Here is a 24,897-nt window from a genome sequence, read left to right on the forward strand (position 1 = left end):
CTCTAAGGATCTCTCATTTGAGAAAAGGAGTGTCAGCTCTGTTGACAAAAGTGATCATCAAAAGTTCTGTTAATATTTTCCCTACAGAAATGAGGACATTTCTTGAGCAGCCCATCCCTCCCAGAGCTGCTTTGGTGCTGCTGGAGCAGCACAGCCCAGCAAGGGAGCAGTGCCAGGTGTCCTGGCTAAAACCTGCATCCTCCATCCCTCCCCACAGAGCAGCCAGGGAGGAGGATTTCACACTTGAGAATCCTCTCTTCTTTAGGAGGGGGGAAAAGAAAAGTCTGATTTTCCTGGCAAATCCATGAGCTCTATCTGAGAAGTCAATCTCTCCGTGGCTGCTAATGTAAGGAAAGACTTCCTGTATTTCTCCTGTGTTGTTTTGTTTTTATTAAGTTTTGCTAAGTTTTCTGATATTTACATTTTTGTAATGGAGTTTCTCATGCACTTTTTTGTGTAAATAATAATTTTTTTGCATTCTTTTTTAGAAGGAGAAAAATTTGATAGACTGTTAGTTTGACTAGTGTAGCTAGAGAAGTGGTAATTTTATTTTTTAATCCATAATCACTTTTAAAAGTCTATAAATGTTACAGTTCAAAAATAAACTACTCTCTTTTTACCTTAGAAGTTTCAGTGTGTGTGTGTGTGTTGTTCATTTCATGTCCTATTGCAACACTCCTGCAAAAACCTCAAAAATATCTACAGTATATTGATAACATCATTGTGAGAGGAAAAAACAACAGAAAAATGTTTGAGGAAAGAGAGAAATTCATCCAAATTCTCCTAAAAACCAACTTCACCATCAAAAAGAGCAAAGTCAGAGCAGTTTGGAAGGAGGGGTCACAGCCAGCAAAGATAACCCGGTGCAGTTTGCTACACTCCTGATCCCAAATAAGAATAAAGCAGCTGAGTGGTTTTCCCTGGTCAGGGCAGGGATAATACACCCAAAACCAACCACCCCAAGAGTAAAGACACATCCCCACCATCTGCCATAAACTAATCCAGACTACACTAAAAAAACAACAACAAAAAAAACCCTCAAAAATATCTACAGTGTATTGATAACATCATTGTGTGAGAAAAAAGCAACAGCAAAAGTGTTTGAGAAAAGAGAGAAAATCACCCAAATTCTCCTAAAAACCAACTTCACCATCAAAAAGAATGAAGTCAAGGAACCTACTCAAAAAATCCAGTTTCTAAGAGTGAAGTAGCAAAATAAACAGCATCAAATTGCCACCGATATCATCAACAAAATCACAACAACGTCTCCAACATCCAACAAAATGTAGTTTGCCACTCTCCTGATCTCAAACATGAATAAAGCAGCTGAGTGGTTTTCCCTGGAGAGGTTGAACTGCCTGTGACTGTGGTTTATTGACTCCACTCCAGCCCAGCAGGCACAGAGCAGCCTCTGGAGGGGAAAGAAAACAAAGAGCTTTCCCCCCCCTGTTGGAAGATGAGGGGATTTTTGTCTAATCCCTAAACAAACCCATTTAATGCCATTAAAGACTCTCTGGCATTACTGACCAGATCATTCTCATGCTGCTGCATGCAGAGCACAGGCTGGATTTGCTGCATTGCATTCACGACCTGTCCCCCGTGGTAAAAACAGCTCTTGTGTCGCTGTTCACTAGAAATAGGAGGAAAGTGGGAAGTTAACTTCAGGGAAATGGATAATTTGAAAGATTTTATGGCCCAATAGCTCTAATTAATTTCAGCAAACCAGTGCAAATCTCAAACCAAACTAGTTCTCTCTTCTTTCCCTTCTTGTTCTTTCTCTCCTTTATCCCAGTTTGCCTCTACTCCTCTTCCCAACAATTAGTCCAGCTCAGAAAAGAGCATCTCTTCTCTTGCAGGGCAACAGGGAAGGGAAGCACAAGGAAAAGGATGACAGCTGAGCAGGATATCTCCCAGGATCTCTCTCTCCTGAACAGGATATCTCCCAGCTCCTGACACTTCAATACAAAATATTTTCTTCTTCCCATCTTAAAACTGAAGGCTCACACACAAAAACCCAAAAGCTCTATGAAGTTGCCCAAGGCAATATCAACTGAATTGAGCAGATGTCAATATAATTTTTTTTTTCTAATGACAGTGCATAGTTTGTTTCTTCTTTTTATTTTGAAGAAAGAGAAATATTAACCTGTATTTTGTTTTAATAAAAATTAGTAATAATGCCAAAGCAACACAGCATTTATATGAAAAGAAAAGTCACTGCTGAAGCTGGGAGTATTTCATTCTGTAACATGATAAAAGTCTCATTATTCTTTAAAATGATCCCTTTCTCATTAAGGGCTATTTCAAAAACTGGCTATTCCAAGACTTGTATTTCCCAGACATTCCTGACCAGCTCTTCTCCGAGCTGCGTGGATAGGGATGATTCTGTGGTTAGGAATTCAGATCCCTGACAGGATGAGTTGGACAGGGGTGGCCCAGCTCCAGCTCGCACTCAGAGCCTGCTCCCACTTGACTCCTGCTCATGGCCCGAGGGCACCACGAGCTCTGCAGATGCTCATCCTCTGCCCATCACCGTGGTGGGTCCTCTGCAGGCTCCAGGGGAACCTGTGATATTCACAGCGATAAATACCTGCAGAAAAACCATTTGGGGAAAGATCTGAAATCACATTTTAACAGACTTAATGCAACACCTCTGCACAAAGGGCACCTCTACTTCTGTTCACCATCTCTGAAGCACATGGGCACGGATCCACTGGGCAATTCCGGCCCTCATGGGAAGGCAAACACAAAGTTTTCCCTCTCAGGAGCAGCAGGAAGAGCCAGCCCAGCCTGGCTCCTGAGGACCGTGCCCATCCCTCACCCTCCTCACCAAATCCTGCCCCTCTCCCCTCCCTGGTTTCAACAGCACAAAGAGCAATTTGTGTACTAACAGTACAAACAGCAATTCCTCCATGGGCAGAGCAGTTTCAGCCCTGTCAGGTCAGGGAGCAGTTACCAGAGCAGTTCTGCTGATGGACAGGGGGGAGAGGATGGACAAACAGCCAGGAAAAATAACCAGTGTTGGCAGCACAGCTGAGGACACGTTCCCAGCCCTACAAACACCCTCTGGTTTAGGGCACAGACACTTTCTTTAGGGAGTCTGATGGATTCTGGCTCTGTCTTCCCATCCAGGGACCTGCAGAGGTGAAGGAGATTCCAGCACTTCCCTCTCCCCATCTCCTCCAAGCCCAGCAGCTTCAGGCACAGGAATTTCTGCAGCAAAATAAAACACAATGAACCCGTGGCATTGCTGCAACACTCCTGCCATTCACCTGAGCAAAATAAAGCCACAACCCTCCCTTCAGAAAAGGAAGAAAATGGTTTTGTAGGACTGTAATGATGATGAGGAGTTCAAATCTAACCACATATATAAAACTTTAAAACTCTCATAAACAGATTTTGAAAGGGAGCCAGAGGCTCTGGTGCAAATGTGAGCAGCTCCAGCACAAAGCAATATCAAAGACACAACAAAAAACTTGGATAAGGAGAAAGAGAGAACCAGCTAAGGGTTTTCCACTTCTGTGTGTGCAGAAATAGCTTGAAAACAGGATATTTTATAAGCAGGGAGTGATCAGGTTTATTTTCTTATTTTATTTGATTTTTTGCACCCTTGATTAATTGGTAAGCACAGCCAGAGCACAGACACATGCCAAATGCAGATGTGTCAGGTTCTTCAGGTGGCCCCGAGCCAGGTAAACATTTGACCACAAAGGCCACCTAATTTTAGTGGGCTGAAGTCTGGAAAAGTGATTAACTACAGAAAGGCCAGTGTATTGCTTTGTACCTGGGGAATGAGGGAGCAAAGCAAAGGCTCTCAGGTCCTAATTAAGAAAATGCCTTTTCACTCCGTGGAAAGCCGTGAAACGAAGGAAGCTGGTGCTTTTCCAACAGTGCTCATAAAGCTGTCAATAAGTGAAGAAAGTGGCCTTGATGGCGTGAAAAGCCATCTCCAAGAAAAAAAAAGGAGGGGAGAAAAAACCCTCTTTGCTGTCCAATAAGGCCTAACAAATCATCTCTGAACATATAAATGGCAAATTTAACTGCAAATTAGCGGTGTTTAGGAAATCCAGACAGCCAGCTAGAAAATATGAAAATCAAGAGCAGGAAATTCAAATTCAGCAAATACTTTTGAGGGTTTTTTTTCATCCTGGGCTTCTCCATTGGTGCTCAAGACAGCAGTAGGGAGCTGTCCTTATTTTGGAAGTAAAATGTTCCTTTTGGGATGATGATGCCAACAGCAAAGCTCCCAGACATGGCCAAGGTGGGCATGGGGGAAAGGGGAAACTTCACAAGATGCATGAAAATGGGGGAATGTTTTGTTTCATCTTTATGTGGCTCGTTTGTTTGTCTTTAGCCAAGATGCAATTTTCAGTCCAAACCAGATTTTTAAATCTATTTTAGGAGATCCTTAAACCATTTAGGATGATAACTAAACGCAAGAGGATAAGAAGAAAAGTCCTTGCAAGGACAAACCCTGTTTAAAAGGCAGGAAATGGGGACGGTCAGATGGATCAGACCCTGGATCAGGCCCCTTCCAAAGGATCCCACCCTGGGGACCTTTCTGCAGCAGGAGGAGGTTTTGGGGTTTTTCTAAAGGTTTTTGTAGGGGTTTCCTACAGATCCATGGCATGGCACAGACCTGGATTCCAGATGTAGCTGTCCCAGCTGTGGGAAAAGTCCATCCCCTTATCTTTACAGACTCCAGAGCTTGCAGAGGACTCAGATGGCTACTTCTCTTCATAAAATTAATGGTGTGCTTTTTATGGATTTCAGCTACAGCTGGGAGCCTGATCCTGCTCAGGAGGGGCTGTTAATACAATTACCAGGCTGCTTTTGCACTGTAAATTCCCTCTCTGTTGTTTTCTTTGCCCTGTTTAGGAGTTTCATTTAGACGTGCTGTGGAAATCAGCTCGGGTTGTTACCACAGCTGTACCGAAGGCTGTGCTGGCACTCGATTTATAAAAAACATATTTTCAAGGTTTATAATAGCAATGAAATTTTCCCCTCTCGCCAAAACTTGGCATTGACGCTTCAGCAGAGCTCCAGAGGACACTTTTTTGGATAATTTTGAAGAAAATAGGCACACACCCCATGCAGTCTTCAAGTCCAGAGGTTTTAGGGGCCAGACAGGACTTAGGGGTTTTAATTGGGGTCTGGGGCCATTTCTACAGTGTCCACAGCACAGGTTACCCTGCCAAACATAGGCAAGCCCAAAAGGGACTTTAATCATTTATCCTCCATTGGGAAGTGGTACCACATTAATTTAATTGCAAGCTGATAAATCTCCTGATGTGAATACAGTAATAAATGGGGGGTTTGGAGGTGTTTTTCATCTTTCTTTAACTCTACTTCCTCACAGGAAAAGTAAATTTTACCAGTGTAAGTTATAATTATCCCAACACAATTTTGAATGTGCAGTTACTAAAAAAACCACAGTTGTGTCCAGTGTGACCATATTAAATATTAAATATAAGCCACACTTAATCAAATGAGCAAGGAAGGGGGAGAGAGGAAGCACAGCTCAATTTAAGCTTATTTATTTACCACTAGAAAAACAATCAGGAAACAATTTTCTCCTCCCAGAAGAATTTGAGATTCCCAGGCAAAATCAGATGAAAAGTTAATCTCAAGAATATTCAGGTGTTGAAAGACAGGAAGGAAAGGGGAAACTTCACTAGAACCATGAAAATGGGGGAATGTTTTGTTTCATCTTGTTTGTTTGTCTTTAGTCAAGATACAATTTTCAGCCCAAACCAGATTTTTTAAATCTATTTTAGGAGATGCTGTTTCTTAAGCCATTTAGGAAGGTAACCAAACACAAGAGGACAAGAAGAAAAGTTCTTGCAAGGATAAACCCTGTTTAAAAGTCAGGAAACTGGGGATGGTCAGATGGATCAGACCTTGCAAGGAGCAAAGCTGACATGGAGCCCCGGAGAGATCTGTGCCATTAAAAATTCATGCTCATAAATGATCCAGAAAAGGGCATGAGCAGTGAGCTGGGAAAGTTTGCTGACAATACTAATTTTGAGAGCATCATAACAAACTCCTAAACAATTTTATGATATATTGCCAGGTAATTAAATGGCAGATGAAATTCGATGCACATAAATGTAAAGGGAGCCACCTGGGGAAATAAACAATCCAAACTTTCTGTGTGAAATGATGGGCTCTAAGTTGGCCAGAACCACAGAGGAGCAAAACCTTGGGTAGTGAGAGATGGAATTGTGGAGCATCAACCCATTGGTCAGCAGCAATCTTTTAAAAAAGCATCACTGGAAATTATTAGGACTAAAGAACAAAGCAGGGAATAAATACTTCATACTCCTGTGTAAGTCTGGGCTTCAGCTGCAGCTTCATCACCATGTCCAGGTGTTGTTCCCTGGAACAAGAGAAAAAGAGATTGTGCTGTTCAACCCCTCACACCATTACTGGTGTAAGGTTTGGGTTTTTGAACTTCAGGACAAAGATCAGCATAACAAATCTATAATAACAACACCACTGTGTCCATGATTGCACCACATTCTGCCCAGGACAGCACGTGGTAGTGAAGAACAGCTGGGCAGAGTTCAGAACTGCCTTGGATGGCGCCACTGCAGAGCAAGACACCAGAAAATCAGACCAGAGGGCTCTGCATGGGAAAAAGCCACAGCCATGTCTGCTCTGTCCCTTGTTCTTTCAATATTTTTTTTCCTTACTGTGATTTTCCTTCTCATTTAGCTCAATCAATCTCTTCTCATTTCCAGGCCAAAGACAATTCCCAAGGGATTCATTGCAGTTGTTATTTTCACGGGACAGCAGCCACGTTGAGTGCTAAATTAATTAGCCATCACCTTCCACTTCCTCTGCTTAGGGCAGATTGGAACAATTACTCCTTTTTAAAGCCCACCTTCACCCCTGCCATCACCAACCTTCTCAGAGGAGACCCAGCCAGTCTGGCAGGAAGGAAGAGTGAGCCCTGCAAAGTCTTTGCCATGGTATTTTTAGGATCCAGACCCCTACATTCAGAATATGCAGCCACTGTGTGTCCATTGATTATCAGGTTTGGAGTTTAATTTAAAGTGTGAGAGCTTTTGACAGCATTGGCACAATGAAGGAAGAGGTGGATATGATCTCCCAGGTTTATGAAGGACATTCTTTCCTGTACCTTGTGGTTTAATGACATAGCTAGGAGATTTCTATCCCTTCTCCAGGTTTTTTTATCCCTCAGAAATGAGTCAGAGAAGTGTCTGGTTGGCACAGGCAGTTCCACAAGGGAAATGAGAGCATTTGTGGGTCAGCCCTTGTGGAAGGGGCTAACAGCGGGCCTGTTAACTAAAGGAGTGAGAAGAAGCTGAGAAGTGAGAAGAAACTGATAAGGAGCTCTCTCCAAGGCTGTAACCAAAGAGACCGAGAGAAGAAAGATAGAAGAACTTTGCAGCTGGATGAAACATTTTTAGAAAGTTAATTAAGTCACCATAACTTCTCACCAATAGTATTATGTTGATTTATTGTGGCCAATAGTAAAGATAGAAGAAGGATAAACAATTGGAAAGTGTATAAAAATCAGCCATATTCAATAATAAAGTGTTGCCAACTGAGACAGCTTGTGGTCTCTGCTTTATGTCGTGACCGCCTCGACAGCGACAAGCCCTGAGGCTGGACAGTGTTGGAACAGCAGCAGCACCTCTGGTCCCTCACTGGAATAACTTTGTACCTGTATCAAAACCTGGCACTTCTGACAAGCCTGAGCTTCAGTGTGCTCAAAGATCCTGCTCCTGGACCATGCTGAGCTTCAGTGTGCCCAAAGATCCTGCTCCTGGACCATGCTGAGCTTCAGTGTGCCCAAAGATCCTGCTCCTGGACCATGCTGAGCTTCAGTGCGCCCAAAAATTCCTCTCCTGGCCCCACCCTGAGCTCCAGTGTGTCCAAAATCCTTCTCCTGAACCACTCTAACCTTCAGTGTGCCCAAAGATTCTTCTCCTGACACCAGCCTCAGCTTCAGTGTGCCCAAAGATCCCTCCCTAAAGCATTCTCCATTCTCTCCACCTTCCTGCTCTGCAGTAAGTTTAGCCCTGGGCCAAGCTCTGCTCTCATTCACATCTCATCACTCCAGTGATGCTAATTTGGGCACGCTGTTACCCACATCTGTCAGCTTTTTGGGATAAGTGTATTTCTGATCATTGCATCTCCCCTCTATCCACAGCCAAGAAAATGCCTCCAGCAACATCTCCACCAAGTCTGGTCCATATGTTTGGGGTTTTATTTTAGCTGGTAGCTGTTAATAGAACAAGGCATAGCTTGGGCTGAAAGAGACCCTGCAGAGTCACCTGCAGAGAATCAGATGGACACAACAATGAGAGTCATAAGTCAATTTTAGAGAAGAAGGGAAGCTCCAGAGATGGGGTCCAACACTGGAAATACCTGTGCCACCTCCCCATCAGTCCTGGCAGAAGTCCCAGGCATTGCAGCCTGGATGAAGAGAAGCTCTGAAATGCATTTCTGTTCCTGTGGGGAGAGCAGGGCAGTCTCCTACACCAGCAAGGCTCTTTCTGCTCCTCACAGGGAAGGTTCAAGGCACATCTATTGTACTTGTGGGGTTCCCAGATGAAGGAAGGAATGATGAATCTGACTCCATGTTCACAGAAGGCTAATTTATTATTTTATGATACTATATTATATTAAAAGAATAGTTTACTAAACTACACTGAAGAATACAGCAAGGAAACTTACAGAAGGCTAACAAGATAATAATGAAAATTCCTAATATAATATAATATAATATAATATAATATAATATAATATAAAATATAATATAATATAATATAATATAATATAATATAATATAATATAATATAATATAATATAATATAATATAATATAATATAATATAATATAATATACAGAAGATCACATATATAATATATTTATACATTATAATTTAATATATTATATATTGAATATATTAATACATTCAATATATTATATAATTTTATATATTATATTATTATACATAATTATACATAAGATAATAATAATAATAATAATAATAATAATAATAATAATAATAATAATAATAATAATAATAATAATAATAATAATAATAATAATAATAATAATAATAATATTACTCCTTCCAGAGCCCCAACACAGCTTGGCCCTGATTGGTCATTAAGTCAAAACAATTCACATGAAACCAATGAAACAATCACCTGTTGGTAAACCATCTCCAAATCCATTCCAAAGGAGCAAAACACAGGAGAAGAAAATCAGATAATTATTGTTTTCCTTTTTCTCTGAGGTTTCTCAGCTTCCCAGGAGAAGAATCCTGGGCAAAGGGATTTTTCAGAAAATGTGACAGTGACTCACATCAAGACATCCTTCTGCAAAGCTGAAAGCAGATCTTTCAGGGCTGCTCTCCCTCTCCCAGGAGTAGATTCCTAACCTGACCTTACCTTACGGCAGAGACCACTGCTGGGAAATAAAACATGACTTTTGGAGTTGTGTTTTTATGATCTATGAAATCACCCAGACCTTTTGGGTAAATAAATCCTGGCTTGAAGCTGACCCCTTAGCTTCTAGCAGATCACTAAAGTCTTAGGGTTTTTCATTAGGCTTCAATAACGTCCACAAATCCCTCTTTTCTAGTCTTTCTTAAAAATCCCTAGGAGATAAAGCCTCATGGTAAATTTTGCTTCAAATATCAACTAGAGATACAAGCTCAGTAAGTGTAATATCTTAACTGCAGAGTGCCAGAGGCAAGCAGTGTTAATCACACAAGGCTTTTGTGAGGTTATTTCACTGTGCTGCCTACGTTGTCTCTAAAATATTCTGTCTTCAAGGTTGGCTTCACAGCTCCAGCTGATTTCTGTCACAAAGCAAGTGTGAGGAGCAGCCTAATCCAGAGAAAAGCATCAGATTTTCCTCCTCAGCATCCTCTGTTGGTGGTCAAGCCCAACTTGGCATCAACTGAGGGGCCACAAACACAACCAGCAATGGATTAAGGACACAAAGAGGAAGGACAAGGGTGAAAATTGGATGCTGAAGAAGTCATCCCATGAAGAATGCCTTCAGTCATAAGGAAAAGCAATATATCAATCTCTGCATTTCTTACAGGCAACATTCCAGCTAGAAGGTGCAAAATTGAAATCCAAAGAAATCATGCAATTAAGCTGCAAAATTGACTAGTACAAGTTCTTCAGGCTATAGACCCAGCAAGAATCAATACAATTCTTATATTACTTATTAACATTAAAAAAAAATCACATAAGAATACTAGAGCAGATATCAAACCCACCTAGACCTTTTTCTCAGTAACCTTGAGGCACAATCCTGTCCCCAAGACAGGATACAAAACCATACAGGTCTGACTAGCCCAACACAATCAACTTTGGAATGAGGTTTTCAAAAAAGACTTGATTACAGTGAGAAGTCTAGTGACAGGCAAGACCAGAAGGAGCATTCCATGATCAAGGGAATAAGACTCCAAATATACTCTGCAGACCAATTTCTAGCACCTCTCTATCTTCAGAAAATGGATAACATTACTCGTAGGGAAAAAGTCCAGCTGTTGGCAATTATAACCCAGCATATCTGTCTCTTCCAAAAAAAAAAAGTGGTTGAATACCTCATATAAATCATGGCTTTCCTGAAGTCAGTGCCAATTTGCTGCTGCCCAAACTGAACTGAGCTGTATTCTGGCCTGGTCAGATTACAGTAGGTGTTGTCCCTATGCTCCTCAAGCACTTGGGAATTCAAACACATTGAGAGGAACCAAGAAATTTCCTTTTGACTTCCCTTGTGCTTGAATTAGCCTCCACATCCCCCCGCCTGTCGCATTCACATTCTCTGAAACATCCCTTCACCCAGGATTTTGCTCCTGGGAAGCTGAGAAGCCTCAGAAAAAAAAGGAAAACAATTCTTATCTCATTTGCTTCTCCTGTGTTTTGCTCATGTGGAATGTGTTTGGAGATTGTTTACCCACAGGTGAATGTTTCTAGTGTGAGTTATTTTGACTTATTGATCATTCAGTGCCAAGCTGTTTTGAGAGTCTGGAGAGTCACAAGTTTTCATTATTATCTTTTTAGCATTGTGTAAGTATCCTTTCTGTATTCTTTAATATAATATAGTATCATAAAATAATAAATTAGCCTTCTGAGAACATGGAGTCAGATTCACCATTCCTCCCTGCCATGGGGATCCCTGTAAATACAATTCCCCTCTGATGGAAAGGGGGCAAATCATTTCTCCTCCCTACACGAGCACTTGGTTCACATTAACTGTAAAACCCACATAAGATTACAGAGGAGTGATTCATGGGGAAAGGCAGAGGAGGAGGAATGGCAGCAAAGTCTTTATTAGGAGATTTGGGGCGAGGAGGTTGTCTGGAACACACCCAGACCTTGTGGATCCTCTTTCAGTGTGATGTAACCAAGCACACCCATCTGCTGCCAGCTGGTTTGTGTCAAGTCCCTGCTGTTGCCCTCCAGCCATTCCCCCAGCCCCGGTGCGACACTTTCCCAGCTTGCTGAGCTCACTTCCCCTTGGAAGTAGGAGTTTTGATGAAGTGGAGCAATGGCAACCACATGGCCTCATTCACCCTCACCAAGTCATCTGCTCCAGCAGGCTCCTGCTCAGGGCATGCAGGATTTCACACATTGGCTCATAAGGCCCCAGCAGAAAAATAATAGACACATGGTATGGAGTGCACCTTGCTGCCTGCATGATTTTGGGGGTTGGTTGTTTTTTTTCCCCTGAAGATCTTCATAGTCAATTTTCCTTCTGTTTTCATTTGTTGACTCAGCTGCACTCACAGCCCAAGGCGATGGGTCTGGCCTGACAGAACCTTCATTCCTGCAGTTCTCTTGCTGGAAACAGCTGGGATCACTGCAGCTCTGAGGGGCTGCAGTCTATAGGTTCTAATTTAAGCATTAAAATAAAAAAAATCCCCACACTTCAGGCTAAAAACCTCTCAGCCACATAACATTTGCCTTGTCTAGGATTTCCACTTTTCCTCCACCCATCTGTTCTTTAAGTCATCAAAGTTTGTTCAGCCTAAAGAAGAGGGGATTGAGGGGAAACCTCATTGTTATCTTCAGTGTCCTCATGAGGGGCAGTGGAAGGGCAGGTACTCTCCTGACCAGTGATAGGATGACCTGAAGCTGATTTAGGGGAGGATTAAACTGAATAGTAGAAAAAAGTTTTTCACCCAGAGGATGTTGAGCACTGGAAGAGTGGTGACAGCCCCAAGGCTGCCAGAGCACCAGGAGCATACAGACAATGGTCTCAGGCACAGGGTGGGATTGTTGGGGTGTCCTGTGCAGGGCCAGGAGTTGGACTGGATGATCCTGGTGGGTCCAAACCAATTCAGCCTCTTCTATGATTCTATGATTAAAAAGATAATAAATTCTATGATTAAAAAGATTTTGCCTTATGATTAAAAAGGATGATGAGGAGATGGTTGATGGTCTAACCAGAGCTATGCTGTGGAACTGAGGAATAGTTATTAGGGTAAAATAACTATTTTTATTAATTAATAGGTAATCTGTTGTTATCTGCCTGATCAATTATTCATTCTGGGCATTCCTCTAACCATGCCTTACTATCACCTTCTATTTTTGAGACATGCCCTCACCCAAAATAAAACTTCACTGAAAGTGTTATATGAAGCTATTCTCTGTACACTCTTTAGCTGTAAATTATTCCCATCCTCATCCATTATCTTAATTTAAGAAGGGCTGCAAATTCCAGGAGTATTTTCTGTGCCAAGATGTTCCTGCTAGTCACCCACAAAAGGAACCATTTAAAGCCTCAGAAACCAAAAATGGTGGGCTGAAAACAAGGACAGACATAGTGGAAAATATCTGAAATCCTCTCATTAAGTCACTTGCCAGGACCTGATGAGATCCTTCACATCCAGAGGACTCTTTGGTAAGTTCCAATGTGTACAACATTGACACATGGCTGCTGTGACTCTCCTGAGCCACTTCTGCTCTAACACCTTCCCCCGTGAGCTCTGCAGGTGGGATACACACGATTTATGGGTACAGAATAACTATTTATTGGTCATTATCCCCCACAGTTTTCTAGGAGTTACATCCTAGCAGGATAAATATTAGCACATGCAGTGAGTTTCTGCTGGCCAAGGTGGAAATGTGTTCCCCTTCTTCACACAGGCTGATTCCCAGTCTTCATAGCTGCTGTCTTATTCCACATTTTTCCTTACAGTTTTATAACTCTCCATGTCAACAGTTTCCCTCTTGAATCCTTAAGTCATTATCTCAACAATGACTCTCTGTTTTCCCTCTTCCTACCTTTCATGCCTTTAGCCGATGGACTTTCTCACAGCTCAGAAACAATTTTCTCAGCAAAACAGAGCCAAGGTCACACAGCTGTGCTCCTCCAAACCAGGCCTTGGGTCTGAGAGAGCTGAATTCCTGGGCTGCAAGGTTACCTTGGGTCATCTTGGCAACCCAGGGCTCGTTTTCCTGCCTTAAAAAGCTCTCTGCTGATTCCCAGAGCAGAAATCTTACATGGCCGTTTGAACACTGGGTTTGAAGCATGAGCAGCCAGAACAGAGCCCCAAGGGACAGATCAGGGCCAGAATGAATCCCACAGCAGCATTTTGTGTCCCAGCACACGAGGGAGAGCCTGACACAGACCCAGCCACCAGACCCACCAGTGGCTTGTGCTGGTGACACCTTTAGTGAGACATTTCCAAAAGGAAAAGACAGGAAAAGGCATCATGATGTCCTCGAGGCTTAAATGTGTGGAGTGGGGAAGGATGTGCTGTAGCCCTTGAAGAACAGCAGCCACTGAACACCCCTGAGGTCAGCAGTTGCTGCCTGGATGCATTTCTGTCAAGGAAAAAAGGCAGAAAGAAAAGGGGCTGAGTTCTCCCAGAGCTTCAGAACAACAGATGGGGATTCACCCCCAGGAGTGCTGTGCTCACTGCGCCCTCATTGCATCTGCAGAGGAAATTACTGCTCTAGATGAGGGCCAGGGGATACCCACCCCAAAGCAGGATGGGTGTGAGCCAGGAACAAGCATCATTTTTACATTTAGTCATGTGGAAAGTTTTCAATAAAGCATGGGGAGAGTGGATTCATGGGAAAACTTTGATGGAAGTGAAATGAGTTTGGAAAATTCTAACCTTTCCTGTCAAATAGGAATTTTCACCAAAAATACACTGACCCTTTATACACACACACACAAATACAAATATTGCAAAATATTAGCTTTGCTGTTGCAAAAGCTAATGTCTCAGCAAAAATTTGCTTTAACACAACCAATCTCCTACAGAGAAACAATTTTCATCTACAGTTCTCAGTCAGCCCTGTCCAACAGATTATATTGTAAGAAAAGGGCTGGATAAAATGAGCTTTCTTCCTTCTGAGCAACAATGGAACCAGCACAAAAACTCCAGCACCATTTTTCACTTTATCCCCAAGATCAGTCAAACAATTAACTGTAAGTAGCAGCCACAATTGTGGCTTGAATCTTCATCACCTGTGAATTAATCCATGAGTTTTTGTTGACTTCATTGCTCAAAGCTGCTCAGCCCAGAGGTGGAAGGAATAATTTTCATCCAATGGACCATTCCCACCAGTGTGGTTGTTCTTCACTGCCCAAGTGTGAGACTGGGTCACACAACATCATTTCTACTGCCTCTGTGGATAATAAACATTCTAAAGACAGAAAGGAGGAAACAATCCCTTCCCTGCTCATGCAGGAGTACTCTGTCCTTTCACAGGACAAGAAGAAAGAACTCCAGAACAAGGCATACAAGGAGGAAAGGATTCTTTCAGCTAATTGAATGGTCAGAGATAATTAGGAGGATCAGCCCTAGGAAAGGCAACTGATGTAATTATTGAAAGAGTTGTAGACAGACCTTGCCTTATGACAATGAGAAATTCACCTAAAGACAACTAAAAATACCTAAAGAGCCCAGGGTATCCTGTAGAAAATCCCAAGAGGATTGGACTCCAGCATTACCATGATAACATCCCAAAAATGCGGCTTAGATTATGATTAGGAACAGGTTATCATCCAAGATGTCAAACCCTCACAGTACATTTAACCAACTGAGTTATTTGTGTTTCCCTGCTGCAACCCCCACACCATCCTTTGGGCTCATCCTGTTCCCAAAAACTGGTTAAAATAAAAAAGCTCCTTAACACCAATAAGAAACAGGCATTTTTTATGTGGCCAGATGCACGAGGGGATATCTCCTCCAAAAGTTGTGTGTGCTGAGCAGAGGAAAGTTTCTGTTTATAGAATGTATTTTACATACATATATTCATTGCTTGTCCCAGAATAAATATGCATATGATAATCATTTCCCCAAAATCATTACCATATTCTCCCTCCTCTTTATATGTGCATTCTTCTGTCCTGGGGGTCTCCCTGGTGGTCACAGACCCCAGTGTTGCAGCTGGCAGGGCACTGGGGCTGGGCAACTTCCAGTTCTCCTTCTTCCACAAAGGGCATTGTGCACTTTCCTAGGCCAGAGGTTTTTAAAGAATAAAAATTGTGTTATCTGACCAGGTATAGACAATTTATCACCTGGTAACAATCTCATTGCCAGGATTTCCATGCCCCTAGCAGAGTGGATACTTTCCATGCATTTTTTTCACCTTGCAAAGGTTCATCTCCAGCAGCTTTCAGGCAGGGAATGCTCCTAGGTGAGAGGGATGCACCTGCCAGGCAGTGCAAGTGTATTTCCATCCACCTAGAAGCATTCCCAGCTGCAAACTTGACATTAAAATGTCACTCCTACTCCTAGAGCAGAGCTGGAAGAAAGCTGGCCCACAGAAAAGTGAGTTGCTAATACACCTGCTCCAGATGAGAGTATCAAGATTTAAATAGGCACCAAATTTGCATAATACCCTCGAGATAAGCAGCACTACAGCAAAGCCATGCAATGCAGGAAGGATTTATTTTGTGTCTTATCCACTTTTGTATTCCAGAAGAGGCCATTCATCATTGTGCCAATACTTCAGAGATTTCACTGAAAGCTCCAACAGCTCTAGATTATCAAGGAATTATATATTTTTCCCCACTGAATAATCATTCCCAGAAGCCTGTGAGGAAAGGAAAAAAAAAATCCCATTTTCATCATGTAGGCTAATGACACTGCAAGTAATGACATTCACTTTTAATGACTGCCCAAAGACACTGAAACCTCTCTTTTTTGGCCACATGAATGGATTTTTTCATTACTGCTCCATTTCCAGCTAGATACACACTCAACATCTTACAGACAGGTCTTCCTCACTGCCCTGGCTACACAGGACCTCTACAAAAAGAAAAAATTCCCAGAATTATTGCACTATCACTGGAGTGAGGGATTCATCCCAATTCAGGAATATGGAATGGAAATTCAGCCACATCACATCATGGCAAACCCAGGTTTATCTTTCCTGACACAGGGATCTCCAAAAACTTACTATTCCTGCCACAGAGACCTCCAAAAACTCACTATTCCTGCCACAGAGACCTCCAAAAACTCACTGTTCCTGCCACAGAGACCTCCAAAAACTCACTGTTCCTGCCTTGGCTCTTGAGCTGGCCAACAAGGAACACTGGAGGCTGGACAGGGGCATTGCCTTTAATCCAGCACTGACTGTTTTGTTCACAACATCAGAGGAAAGCCAACAAAAGCTCAAAACTTGTGGACAGGTGGGATATTTAGAGAGGTAGAACTTTGTATTGCAGTGGTTTGAGGGCTTAACTCACTTAAGCTCCTCTTGAACCTGCCAGGCTCAGATATATGGTGATGAGGCTATAAAACTTTCCTGTTGAGACTAATGTATTGATCAGTCCAGAAGCTACATGAAATTTGTCCCATCTGGAGAGAATTCTGTATGTGGTATCTTGCCATCAGTTGTCTGTGATAGCCTTTAAACCTCCAGCCCCTGCTCTGATGCACATGTGGTTTAACTCAAATCTGTTTTCCTTAAATAGCAAAGTGAACACATCTGGCAGTGATGTTTAGACTGGGAAAACCTTTTGATAAGGGGAAGGGGGTTACTAACTAGCAAAAAAGGCCCTGTACCATCACTGCTGGAATCAGTGGAACTTACTGCTGTGTTATTCATTTGCTCTGAACCTTCTGCTGCTTCTGCAAAGCAGAAAACTATTGGAAGCTTGGAAAGCTGTTAGAGACAGCACTCATGCTTTAAATGGATGCAGTCACAGATCACGGGCTAAAAACATGCACAAATGTCAATACCATGATCACTCTTACTTGCAATACCTGTTAACACTCAAAAAACACCTTCAAAGACCTCTGTGTAAATAATATCAGAAGGAGGAAGCCAGTGCAGGAAGTGGAGCTGCTTCAGCTAGGTCTTCTGCTTTCAGCCTGAGTGCTAAAAACAGATTATGAATTAGGGTATTCTGCCCTTGCTGTGAGACCACGGGCCTGCCTCTGCCACCAGACCAGCAAATTCTGAGCCCAGGGACCTTCAGCACCCAGGCACAGTGCAGAGCCTTCCAAAAGCTCAACAGGCTTGGAGATAAGTGCTGCAAGAGCTCCTGAGACAGCTTGTAGTGCAAGCCAAGTCTTTGTCAAGCACCAAGGAATGCAAGGAAAGACAAAGAGCTTGAGTACTCACAGCTATCTGTCGCAGACATCTTTTATGAAAAATCCTTTCTTTAGGATTTTTCCTCCTGAGAAGCTGAGAAACCTCAGGAACAAAATGTGAACAATGGTTATCTGCTGCTGTGGAATGCAACAGGTGCATCTGGGATTGGGCTCATGTGGTTGTTTCTAATTAATGGCCAATCACAGTCAGCTGGCTCAGACAGAGAATCCAAGCCACAAACCTTTGTTATCATTCTTTCTTTTTCTATTCTTTGCTAGCTTTCTGAGGAAATATTTTCTTCTATTCTTTTAGTATAGTTTTAATGTAATATATATCATAAAATAATAAATCAAGACTTCTGAAACATGGGGTCAGATCCTTGTCTCTTCCCTCAACCTGAGACCCTTGTAAACACAATCACAGCTATGGGAATTATTTCCTGTGGTGGGCACCAAAGAACCCAATCCCAAAGCTATTCACAAATCTGAGTCAAATCCAGTGAGCTGCTGCTTGCCTCCCTCAAAACAGCAATGTGAATTTTGCACAGTCACCTTCCAGGTGGGACCTGCCTGTTTTTGTCACAAGCTGAGATGTCTGTGACAGCACCCAGGGCTGGGACAAAGGGACACAAAGCAGTGCAGCTCACAGGACAGATCCCAGCTCTGCAATCTGCCCCATCCCACAGCCCAAGCTGGATGACTTCATCCCTTCTCACTGCACAGATCCCCCCTGGGCTGGTTACAGGACAGATGTGCTCTGCTTTACAGCAGGAAAACTCTTTGGTAGAGAAACAATGAGAAGTATAATCATTTTTTAAATGAAAACTGATCCAAACCTGACAGGGATGCCAACAGAGACTAAGAATCCCAGAGGAGAGGGGTTGCTTGGGAGATTTGAGGAATTTCCTGCTTCTGGACCAATTAGAAATAGTACAAGACCATAACAATATATTCTGATGACAGTGTACCGTGTCACTCATCATTTTGGCCTGAAAATTGGAATTAGAGATGAAATAATGGGAAGAAGAAACTTTTTTCACACTTGCAAGGTTTCCTCAAAGACTCTTCAGGGAGAGAGGAGTGTTGCTCTTCCATCTGTATTCTCTCACCCATCCCATCTTTACAGACACTCACCTGGCAAATTACATCTGTTTCTGGAAGTGTTCTCAGGAATTTGAGTAAAGGATATTATAGTTATAAATGAGAACATCCACACTGCCTGGCAGACAGTGCATCCACTGTGTTCAAAGAATTAATCAACACATTTCAGAGAGCCTCAGGAAAAAAAAAAAAAGGTAAATTCAAGAGGTCATTGATCCCTGTGGATTAGGTATTTTACACTGTTAAAATTTCCAGTCATCTCATAATCTCTCATACATCAAAGCCATTGATAGCCTTAGGAGATAAGGCAGAACTGTTATCCCACTCTTGTGGTGGGAGAACCAAGAGATGCAGAGCATGGCTCAACACAAAGCAAGATCTTGACTGTTGGCTTTGTAAACCCTCGGTGGATCCCTTCACACTGGGCAAGGCTTCCTCTGAGTTCTGTCGAAACCTAAATCTGAGTTTTTGAGCTGGGAGGGGTGGTTTGTGCTGACTGAGCTGCCATTCCCCATCCATCCCCACTGCACATGGCAGCTCTGACAGCACCGTGGTTCCTACTACTCTAAAATCCAAGCCAAGTCTCACATCTGGAGTGTTTGCATGTGTGCCCACATAACAAAAGCAAGGCTCACAGCCTCCCAGACGCTGTGGCATTGCTGAATCACCCTTCTTGAGATGAACATTTGGTTTATCTTTGCCATGATGCTTCAAACCACTCCTGGCCAATCCCTTGCTCAGGCTCCCACCCACAGCAGTCACCCTGTACCTCCCTGTTGCCTGCAAAACCCCTGGGTTTCCTTTCCCCCTTTTTCCCTTCCAGGTGGAGCAGTTCTCCTTTCCACCAGCCCTATCAGCTCTCCCATTTGTCCCAACACAGGCCAGGAGGTGGAGGAAGGCAATTCCTGCTCCTCTGCTCAGGCTGCACCTGGATTGTGTCCAGCCTTGGGTTCCTCAGCACAGGGAAGATGTGAACCGTGGGAGTGGGTCCAGAGGAGGCCACAAAGATGCTCCAAGGGCTGGAGACAGGCTGAAAGTTGGGTTTGTCCAGCCTGGAGGTGTGAAGGCTCTGGGAAAACTTTATTACAGCCTTGCCATACACAAGTGAAGCTTGTAAGAAAGATGGGAACAGAGTTTTTAGCAGAACCTGTGGAGATGAGACAAGGGCTGATGGTTTTAAACTAAAAAAGAGCCATTTTAGACTAGACATAGGAATGAAATTTTTTATGCCTAGGGTGGTGAAACCCTGCTAGGAAAGAGGTTATTATAGCTTTGAAACCCTGGAAACATCCAAGACCACATTGTAGTGTCCAGTGTCACTCTCATATTTTCTGGAAAAATCCACTTTGCCCAGGATTTTGCTCCTGGGAAGCTGAGAAGCCTCAGAGAAAAAGGAAAACAATATTATCCCATTTGTTTCTCCTGTGTTTTGCTGCTTTGGAATGAGTTTGGAGATTGTTTACCCACAGGTGATTGTTTCATTGGATTCTGGTTTCATGTGAATTGTTTTGACTCATTGGCCAATCAAGGCCAAGCTGTGTCAGGACTCTGGAAAGAGTCACAAGTTTTCATTATTATCTTTTTAGCATTCAGTAAGTATCCTTTCTGTATTCTTTAGTATAGTTTAGAATAATACTTTTAAATATAATATAGAATCATGAAATAATAGATTAGCCTTCTGAGAACATGGAGTCAGATTCACCATTCCTTCCTTCATCTGGGAACCCCACAAATACAATAATGGACAGGGCTTGGAGCTACCTGGGCTGGTGGAAGGTGTCCCTGCCCATGGACTGCCCAACCTTGAGGTCCCTTCCAACCCAAACTATTCTGTGATTCCATGGCCCAACTCTGTGGCTGGCAAGAAGGGAGGATGCCCACAGGAAGCTGAGAAATGGCTGAGGGCAGCCAAGCCCAAGAACAGAACCCACTCCTCTCCTGTGCTGAGGGGCCCTCAGGAAAGCAGGAGGCTGGGAATGGGCTCCAGGCCAGAAGAATTGTCCTGGCAGCCCAGATGCTGCTCAAGCCCAGCTTGAGACTGTTAAACAGCAACATCTCCTCACTGTTTATGGCCCAGTCCAGGCTCACATGCAAGGCCTGGATCCCAATCTTCCAACCCAAATGTAGGCAGCATGTTTTCAAAATCTGGACTTGAGCCCAGAAGAGAATTTTCAAGCTCTAGCCACCTTTTTTCACTGGTGCTTTTGCATTTCTGATGTCAATATCATTTTAGGTAATAATATGTTTCAAGTCAATTCGCTGTCTGGCCTTCATACACATACAAAGTCTGACAGGGAAATAAAGAAAAGAAACATATATTTGATAGATTTAAAAGCTGTTTCCATTTGGATTTCCTTTTAATAGAAACATTCTGTTGATCTTTGGTTTTGTGGAAGTTGAGGGTGCTGGATTTTTTTAATAGAAAGTAATTCAAGGGGCAAATTTGCCTTAATGGGGTCCTGTCAATCTCTTCAAATGCCACCTTGGAAAACTGCAATTAAAAAAGTATTTCAAAACAACAGGACAGACACTAAGTGGAATGGGTAGGTTGTAGAAATATCCTCCAGCTCATTGCCTGGGTTTTTGCAAATTCTGAACCATAGAAACACACTTTTAAATTTTTTTAAATCCTTTTAAATTTTTTTTAAAGGAGGCAAGTAAAAAAAAATAAATAAAGAAGCTTCATAGGCAGAGATCATATGGATCGTGAATAAACCAGAAGTAGTTGCCATCCAGGACTTGAAAAGAGCACAAAAGTTCAAACCCATGAAGACACAGTGACCAAAACAACACAGGAAACCTAACCCTGATGGGCAATTACAGAAATATTTACAGGTACATGTTTGCTTACACTGTTCAACACTTCAAAGCAGATATTTGAAAACAGAGTAACACACCTGTCATGTCAATATGGCTACACAAAATCCTCTTTGACAAAAAAAAAAAAGGTCCCTGAGGACTAGAATACCACTCCTAATGCCCAAGGGACATTATCTGATGGAGGAATGGATGTACAAACAGAGAAGATTGCTGGATTTATTACAATTATTACTGAAGAAGTTTATTTTGATAGATCTGTGTTAGCACAAGTATCTGGCACAGGGCATGGTGCCAGTGACGTTTCCATTGCCCTTTCCCTCCCCTTGGAATCACCCAGCAGAGCCAAAGTCCTCAGCGATGCTCTGCCCCACAGAAATGCTCAGGGAGTTCTCCTGGCACACAGCTGAGGGCTACAGCCCCTCCATGCTTCATGGAAGCTGCACATCAAACACACTCAGAAATTAGCAGCAACAGGGTTTCCAGCAGCCAGAGTCCAGCAAATTAGTTCAAGGAAAGAGATTGCCAAATTTGCCAAGCAGGAAGGCTCCCAAACCTGCCTCGAGTTTTGTGCTATTCTTTGATTATACTGACATCTAAAGGTCACCAAATTAACTGTGTTAAACTTCCTGGCACATTCTTTCTGCTTCCGTTTCCCTTATCTGATGTCATCTCAAAAAAAAAAAAGATAATAATAATCAATGAACATTTGCTGCTTTGTGAAGAAAAATGGAAAGCTGGTAATACATCACAGAACTTTCACTGGTTTGGTTTTTAAATAAAAGACTTATGGGGAAGAAAAATAAACCAAGAGAAGTCTAAGTCTGTGAGTACCAATATCTGGAGGATCAAGAAGGCAATATACTATTTATCATACACCAGAACTGCAGATCTGATTTGTGATTTACTTCTGCGTTTTCCCATTGGCTTCTAAGAAGGAATCCCAGGTATTCAGCAATACAAGGAAGAATGAATCTGACCCATATATCACACATTTCAGCAGTAACTCTTCCTTTTACAGCAATTCCAAGAGGGGACAGAGCTTTGTTTGCACAAGCTGAAGTCCCATTTTGTGCCCTGGAGTACCCTGGCATCTCTCTTAATGCCCTATTCCATTTTACCAGCCTGCAGGGAAATAAAAGAAGAACCAAAGGGCAGTTGTGTAAACCAGCCATGCCACAGGCAGGGATTAGCCAAGTTTTCAGCACATTGGTGTCACAAAATATTAATAATATTAGTAATAATAATAATGCAGGTGGCTGAGCTGCACCAACCCAGTGCCCATGCCTGGCTCCAGAGCCAAGTGGAGCCACAGGAAGTGGTGCTGGTGGGGCCAGGAGGCAGCTGGCAGAGAGGGAGGGAAGGGGACAGAGTCACAGCCCCACCTGGGTCAGCCCAGGCTCCTCTCACAAACAACAACCTGGAAAAGCCAGGCAGACCCCCAAGGACCCTTCAAACAGAAAGGCAGGCCTCAAAAAGGGTGAAACAGAGGGCAACCAACTTATTCACACAGAAAGTCTCCAAAGGGGGGACATCCAAATGAAACAAGTCATTCACCCAGCCTCAACCCCTCCCAGCTCCTCTGCAGGACAACAACCCCCTGAGCTTCCCTTCTGCAGCCAAAGCACAGCCAGGAGCTCAGGCAAAGCTGTGAAAACCAGGAGCCCTAGACCCCAAACAAGTGTTTGAACAAGTTTATTTTATTATTATTATTGTTGTCGTTGTCATTATTGTTACTAATAATAATAATAATAATTTTGCAGGTGACAACAACCTGCTGAGTTTCCTTTCTGCAGCCAAAGCAGAGCCAGGAGCTCAGAAAAAGCTGTGCAGTTCAGGAGCCACAGACCCCAAACAAGTGTTTGACCCTGTTTATTATTAATAATAATAATAACAATAATAATTTTGCAGCTCCTCTGAAGGACAGCAACTCCCTGAGTTTCCCTTCTGCAGCCAAAGCACAGCCAGGAGCTCAGACAAAGCTGTGAAAACCAGGAGCCCCAGACCCCAAACAAGTGTTTGAACAAGTTTATTTTATTATTAGTATTGTTGTCATTGTTTTTATTTTTAGTAATAATAATAATAATTTTGCAGCTGACAACAACCCCCTGAGTTTCCTTTCTGCCGCCAAATCAGAGCCAGGAGCTCAGACAAAGCTGTGCAGTCCAGGAGCCACAGACCCCAAACAAGTGTTTGAACATTAATTAAATTAATTAAAATTATTAATAATAATTTCCAGCTCCTCTGAAGGACAACATCCCCGAGTTTCCTTTCTGCAGCCAAAGCAGAGCCAGAAGCTCACACAAAGCTGTGAAAACCAGGAGCCCCAGACCCCAAATAAGTGTTTGGCCAGGATTATTTATTATTATTATTATTATTATTATTATTATTATTATTATTATTATTATTATTATTATTATTATTATTATTATTATTATTAATAATAATAATAATAATAATAATAATAATAATTTTGCAGCTCCTCTGAAGGACAACAACCCCTTGAGTTTCCTTTCTGCAGCCAAAGCAGTCAGGACCTCGGGCAAAGCTGTGCAGTCCAGAAGCCCCAGACCCCAAACAAGTGTTTGAATATGTATACTATTATTATTAATAATTATTTTTTAAATTAAATTAATAATAATAATAGTTCTGCACACAAAGTAGCCATGAGCCTCCCAGAGCCAGCCCCCTTGAGGGGATGAGCACCCTGCAGCTGAGGGGAAACAGCAGCTCCTGAGCCCCCTAAGCCAGGCTGCCATCAGCAGGCTGGCACTGAATTAGACACTAATCAGATTAGGATAAATTGCTTTAATCTGACACTCAGGAGTGAAAAGCCCCCACATCTCCCCTGCCAGGGCTTTGAGCAGCCCTGGCTGCTGCAGCCTCACACCCAAACCATGAAGCATTTGCCTTATTCCAGCCAGCACTTTTATCATCTCAATCATGGATTAAACAAGTGTATTTCAGGAAATAAAGGGATTGGGTTTAAAACAGACAGAACCAGGGATGCTGCTCCAGCTCACAGCCCAGGCTGAGGATGGCAGAGAGTGGAGGGGTCGGAGGCAGCCAGGCTGGGCAGGGTGAGGATGCCCCCAGCATCAGAGGGGACAGGGTCAGCAGCTCTCGTGGTGGGACCCTGGGGATGGCCAGCAGCACCCATGGGCCTGCCCACCCAAGCAGAGATGCCCAGAGGAGGGCACAGCTCGCTGCCTCAGCACCCTGAGCTTTGCTTCACACACACACACACAGAGCATTTAGGAGCAGGAGCAGCAAAGCCTGAGGTTTGGTGCTTATTAAAGCCTGAAAACACACACATAAACACACAAAATCCTCCTCATTTCCTCCTTGCAGTCACATCTTTGCACTCCCCCCTCACCTGCTTGCAGCAGAGCCAGAAACCCAACAGCTCTGGGACCTCT

This window comes from Molothrus ater, chromosome 19 (genome assembly GCF_012460135.2).
Source record: "Molothrus ater isolate BHLD 08-10-18 breed brown headed cowbird chromosome 19, BPBGC_Mater_1.1, whole genome shotgun sequence".
In the NCBI taxonomy this organism is placed as follows: Eukaryota; Metazoa; Chordata; class Aves; order Passeriformes; family Icteridae; genus Molothrus; species Molothrus ater.